Here is a 5,482-nt window from a genome sequence, read left to right as displayed (position 1 = left end):
TAGGCAAACCATTACCCAAACCTATTTTGGGTCCTGTACAGTGAAAAAAAAAACGCTTCCAACAGAATAGCCAAAGGGAACACCTATTTTGGGTAGAAGGGAAGAGGCAACCCAAATATGCGTTCTCTCCCTGTCTTCTCTCTCCTCGACCCAAATGGAGTCCGGTGGCTGTCTTCTCTCTCCCAATCCTCATCCCCTTCCGCTGGGATGCGCACCACGCCTCCATCTCCGCCAGACGCGAAACAGACGACGGTCCGCAACGGGCTCGAAGCAGGAGAAGGCCTCCGCGAGCATGGCGCCGTCGGCGTGCGGCGAGAGGCCGTGGACGAAGAGCCGACAGTGCGGGGCGATGCGGTGGCTCCGCTTGGTCGTGGACAACTCCTTTGGCTCCGCTGCCACCATCGTTGGCGGGGCTCCCGGCGCAGCGCACCGGCCGCCGGAGTAAGCCTGCGAGCAGCTGCAGGGGCAGGGTCGGCAGGGCTCCCATGCGCTCGACCGAGGCAGCAGCGGCGGAGCTTCTATGTCCAAGGGAAACAAGAACTCCAGCCTAGTGTTGGGTGGGTCCATGGCAGGAGCGGGGCGCGGCCAGCATGGCAAGGCGGATCCATGGCAGGGAGTGGCGGGAGCAGGACGGCATGCCCGTGGCAAGCAGTCGGAGCGGCGGCACGGTAGTTTTGGGTCTCTGCTTTTGCGATAGCTGTTGGAGAAGGAATGTTTTGGGTTTGCTATCTATATACTGTGCGTGACCTAAATCAAAGAATAGGTCTCCATTTTAGGTTCTCTTTGTTGGAGATAGTCTTAGAGGTTACTCGTAAGGGCACTCGAGGGGCTTGCATTTTGGGTATAGTGCGGCCTCTGTCCTTATGTGTATAGGCTGCACATCATTGTGCCATTTGGAAGGTGGTTCTATATGTGCGCACTGATTGGGAACATGCGGCCCTAACTTGTCAGATGAACTTTTAAAAGGTTTCATAGTGAATCCTGCCGACCACCCTAGGAAGGGGGTTAAGAGACTCGCGACCTCGGGTGAAAGGGTAAATCATTACTCATGGATAAAGATGTACAACCTCTGCAGAGTGTTTAATAAACTAGTATACTAGCTATGCTCACGGTCATGAGCGGCCTTGGGGACTCTTACATTAAAGATGATGATTCTTATTATGTTATTATGCTCAATGTTTATTGTTTTATGCTCTACATTATTTATATCACATTGATCATGAGTTTGTGGGATCTGCTACTACCTTATTGCTATATTTGTGGAGTTCGACAGGGACTCACTCTTGCTATTTCCCCCACACCTCAGGAGAAGCTTTAGGCTTGTGATCATGAGTTGATACCCGAAGTCTGGATTTATCTTCCGTTGTTTTTGCTGCCTAAGGTTATCACTGATTTACTAAGTACGTTATATGATTTATGCATTGTCTATTGATATTACTCTTATTTATAGCTATATGTGAGATTTGACCTTTAAGACTCATATATAGTGTATATATGATTTTGTCCTTAAAATCAGGTATTACAGAATTGCTTGACAAGGAAGCTAGCAAATATCTGAGCAGCATCATTGAGATAGCGAAGAGGGATCTACTCTGTTGGCGGGCCTTGATAAAGGCGCTGGCGTTGCCTAGGGTTCGCAAGGACTCATATATAGTCTATTGATCAACTTCTCGCCCAAGAATGTCACATGTCATTGAGGGCATCGCTTATGCAAGAGAGAGGTTGCAGCAGCCAATCTCCAACTCTCCATGCGGCTGTGCAGAGGAAAGCCGGGCGAAATCATGGTTAGCTTCCGGTCTACCTTGTTGATGATGGAACAGAATCAAAAGGGACCAGCAGGCAACTTGCCATTCAGCACTAGAGGGCCAATAGGTAGCCCGCCGGTCAGCAGCTAGCACTGCAGCAGCCCCATTGTTGGAACTGCAAAACAATTTTAATTTTCATGGGATTGTTTGTTGCTTTTGAGGATGTCAGCAAGTTTGCATCAACATCAGTGATAAATTATCTTCTGAACAAGGATATGAACTTTCATTTGTCTTTCTCTGTTGCTAAAAGCATACTAAAGGCGACGTCGCTTTGACTTTTTTTGGACATATTATTATATCTGGATACATACCAAAATGGTTGCAATAAAAAGTCAAGCGACTTGTAATTTGGGACGGAGGGAATACTAATTAAAGGACACCATATTTTCGATGAATATTTATGTTCTGTTCTGTTCTTTCTTTCTTCTGAAAGGAAGGCGCAGTTCATCCTTTCCATGACACTTTCAGTCTTCCCATCGAAGCACTAGCTCCTTTTACTCTCAGTTCGGACACAACAAATATTCTGAATTATTAATTTGTTCAATAGACAACAAGGTACCAGTTTCTAAATGTAAGACTTCTTTCAGGAGGTAATTTGTTAGCTACCCGGTTACTGCATGTTCATCCATCTCGATTTGTCGGACAGTGAAATTTCCTGAATGTTGGTCGTAGCTACCATCTATTACTGCAATGCATTAGTGCAATCTTGCTAGCTCCCATATCTGAAGTGAAATTTCCTGAATGTTGCCTCGTGATTACAAACTTATCTCAAGCTCCTAATCGCTAGCTCCCAATTTGCTTCTCATGTGTGTGAACTTTTGTGTTGAATTTGTAAAGTGAATTTTACTAGTCATTACATTGTTGGAATTGGATGTGGCCACGTATGGTACTTGATCTCCGTTACTATATGAATCTAGCTAGTGGAACACACTGGTCGTTGGCTCCAAGGAGACTGGAGTCCAAGGCCTACTGGGTCGATTAATTTAGTCTTAGCCGATCTACTGGTTGATAGTTCAGTTTAGCCTAGTAATTTGGAAAGGCTCCATGCAATATTCATCTCCAAATTAATGTCAAGAAATATTGTTGATATATGTAACGGCATATCATATACAAACAATATCCAATAAATTATGTAGGATCCTCACGTACTTCAGTTCAAATATTCAACTAGAACATGGTGATATAGCTTGTAGCAGAAACACAAAAATAGTGATTGGTTACATACACTTCCCATTTAATTATTCTACCATATTGTCTTAGCATGTCATAATTGAATACACACGGGAGTAATGCAAAATACATATATAAACCTATCTTCATACAATGAAGTGACTCCCAATTTACTTAGTTGTGGTTGTTCTCCCAAAACTGAGCTTGGAGCCAATCAATTGTTCCCTTTTGCACCTGGAAAGCCTTGGCCAAGACATCATCTGAGATGGGCGGTTTTGATCCAAAGACCGCGTTGGCAATAGTAATAGCCCCAGGGTTCTGGCTGCTTAGTGCAGCGATCGCGACAGCTGGCTTGTCATGGACTGGGTTGAATTGGAAGTGTATGAGCCCTTGGGGGAACACAAACACGTCACCCTTGTTGAGAACCTTGGTGAATAGCTTGTTACCGTTGTCTGTGTTGGAGGTGACAAATCCAACATAGAGTGTACCCTCAAGCACGGTGAGAATCTCTGTGGCACGAGGATGTGTGTGTGGAGGATTCTGACCTAATGGTGCATAGTCAATGCGAGCCATCGAGATGCCAAGGGTGTTGAGTCCAGGCAACTGCATGACATTGATCAAAGTAACGTTAGATCCGACCTTGCTCTTCATGGTGTCTCTAGGCTGGTCAAGTTTTGCTGCCTTGAAGAAGTCATCTGCGTTCACAGCCATTGGGTCCTTGCAAACAAATCCATTCACCTTCACTGTATGCATAGACAAAGGCAAATAGTTAGATGAAGAACATGTCATTAGGCCATACCTAGAAATGCTTGTTGTATGTAGATGTTTGTTTGAACAAATGATTCTTATTTGATTAGAGATTTAGTATAAGAAAACAGCTTGAGTTAAAGCGAGAGTATGCATACCTGGAGAATGTTTGTCGGCAACACAAAAGTCTTGGAGGGGGGCTAGGGTCAGAGGCAGTGGCCTGTGAAATGACAAATGCTACAAAAGAAACGAGAATGAAGTAGCTGGAGGCAGCCATTTGGTTTTGCACACGCTTTTTGTACGTGTTTGCAGTCTCTGAATTCAGCTATGGAGCTTCTTAGCTTGTGGTGTTTGTGTCTGTCTTGTTGATGCCTTCGCCATGGGGATGGAGAGGTTATATAGCCTGCCGCATGCTCATGTGGCAACGTGTACGTGTTAATGGCTGAAAAAGTTATAAGTTGAACCTATCAGGAGAACTGATCGAAGAAACAGTCTTGGCAGTGATATCGACTTTCCAAACCTACCCTGCTTTTAATAATATTTTCACACGCACCATACGACTAACAAAATCAGCGTGCATGGTCTCTTTGCTTGCAGTTGCAGCACAGCATATATATATTACCAAAGTGTACTCTTTGTTTTCTTTTTGTGTTTCTAGGTGTCTGGGTTCAAGCATACTATCATCGTTTTAAATATCAATTTTACAAATTGGAAGAAAACCACAAAATCAAGATTTCTAGTGGTCACATAAATTGATTGAAATTTTAAAACCTTTGGAAGTAAACCGCAAAATGGAGGAGATCGGTTAGTGGATTCGAATTTGGATAAAACCGATAATTTGGACATCCATTTGAGCATCAGATGCATGATAAGACATTGGTATGAGTGCGTTGCTGATGGTGGACAGTGATAGCTGCGTAAACAAGAAAAATGGTTCATCAGACAATCTTTGCTTGTGCTAACGTAAGTATGGAAACAGTCAACTCACAAAGAAATATAGAAATAGTCTACAAAATGCGAAAGTATATGACCGTCATATAAAATCTTTATTACTTTTTCCACTTCATATCATTATAACTATCCAACAATCTCCATATATTTCGTCATTCAAGACGATTAATGTTTCCATTGTTTGTTTGGTGGTCACCTTTTTTTTTGCTTGTGAGAACTGTGGTACACGCTTTACTAGGTCAAGCACTGATTGCTTCTTAGTAGCTTTACACTAATACGTGAAGTATATGGATTGCTTAGCGGGCATGATTTAAACCAGAACTTATATAAAATAAAACTACTTTTTTCCCTGTCAATCTTTTGTTGGTTGATATTTTACTAGCTTATGGTCTAACATGCTTATTTTCTTGCATTTCATCACCATTGGTTCTGACTGTGATAGTTGCGTATACAAGAGAAATGCTTCAAAAGGTCCGTCGATGGTTGTGCTAACATATGTATAGAAAGAGTCAACTCCTCGCTAATAAAAGGTAGAAAGAGTCAACAGTGGGGAAGCCTGTCTATAACACATGTATATATAGTATCTTCACCTTGATCATATAACTATTTAATATATAATCTCCATCTCGTCATTCGCGACCACTATACAGCAGAAAGAGTCAACTCATGTTTCCAATGTTTACTTGATCAACTGGAATGCTTCCGTACCAAGGCAGGGACGAACTTGGTAAAAGCCTAACAGGGTAGCTACAGCACGTTTTACCTTTGAGTTAATCTAGAGGTGAAGTATCTATCGGTACAAGACCAAA

The 5,482-nt window shown here is 42.9% G+C and overlaps 1 long non-coding RNA gene and 1 pseudogene across 3 annotated transcripts; one reads left to right on the top strand and one right to left on the bottom strand.

Annotated features, from left to right (window-relative positions):
- On the top strand, window positions 261–2,093 carry LOC110436829. Of its 3 annotated transcripts, none has more exons than XR_002454687.1 (3): window positions 261–668; window positions 1,307–1,400; window positions 1,517–2,093. It is a non-coding gene; the product is annotated as an uncharacterized LOC110436829 (long non-coding RNA). The 3 variants fall into 3 exon arrangements; XR_002454686.1 differs by having other exon boundaries at window positions 261–678; XR_002454685.1 differs by lacking the exon at window positions 261–668 and having other exon boundaries at window positions 1,191–1,400.
- On the bottom strand, window positions 2,968–4,078 carry LOC110436828 (annotated as a pseudogene).

The sequence above is a fragment of the Sorghum bicolor genome, chromosome 7 (assembly GCF_000003195.3).
Source record: "Sorghum bicolor cultivar BTx623 chromosome 7, Sorghum_bicolor_NCBIv3, whole genome shotgun sequence".
Classification (NCBI taxonomy): domain Eukaryota; kingdom Viridiplantae; phylum Streptophyta; class Magnoliopsida; order Poales; family Poaceae; genus Sorghum; species Sorghum bicolor.
Note: the sequence above shows the minus strand (reverse complement) of the source record. Positions and strands in the feature narration are given on the sequence as shown.